Source organism: Otolemur garnettii, unplaced genomic scaffold (assembly GCF_000181295.1).
Source record: "Otolemur garnettii isolate 467f Iridium unplaced genomic scaffold, OtoGar3 scaffold00194, whole genome shotgun sequence".
NCBI classification, from domain to species: domain Eukaryota; kingdom Metazoa; phylum Chordata; class Mammalia; order Primates; family Galagidae; genus Otolemur; species Otolemur garnettii.
In genome coordinates, this window is record NW_003852589.1 from 111,554 (window position 1) to 112,161 (window position 608).

The 608-nt window shown below is 49.2% G+C and overlaps 1 protein-coding gene across 1 annotated transcript in view; it reads right to left on the reverse strand.

Annotated features, from left to right (window-relative positions):
• The window catches only part of TARSL2 (threonyl-tRNA synthetase like 2), a 68,584-nt gene that overhangs the window by 23,506 nt on the left and 44,470 nt on the right, over nucleotides 1-608 (reverse strand). The gene's annotated exons all lie outside the window — the stretch shown is intronic.

Sequence of the window (608 nt, forward strand, 5' to 3'; positions counted from 1 at the left end):
CTCACAGCAACCTCAAACTCTTGGGCTTAAGCGATTCTCTTGCCTCAGCCTCCCAAGTAGCTGGGACTACAGGCACCTACCACAATGCCCGGCTATTTTTTTTTTTTAATTGCAGTTGTCATTGTTGTTTAGCAGGTCCAGGTTGGGTTCAAACTCGCCAGCCTCAGTGCATGTGGCTGGCACCATAACCACTGTGCTGTAGGTGCCCGCCAAACCTAGCTATTTTTTAGAGATGGGGTCTCACTCTTGCTCAGACTGGTCTCAAACTCCTGAGCTCAAACAATCCACCTGCATCAGCCTCCCAGTGTGTTAGGATTATAGGTGTGAGCCACCTTGCCTGGCCTAAAGTATGTTTTTTAATGAAGTACAGGTGATGACACTGCTTTGGTTGTCCATTCAATCCATATTTGAATCTTCCTTTGGGTACCAGGCATGTTCAGGCTACCACAGGCTCCTATTCAGTTCAGGAGACCTAGAAGCAGGCAAGGATACCACACTGCAAAAAGGCAAAACCACATACACAAGGAGAGGAAAGGAAGGGCTGCCCACAGGACAGAGACCACGCTGCTCCCAGAGGATAAGGAAGAGTTCTCCATGGGGAGGTAGGG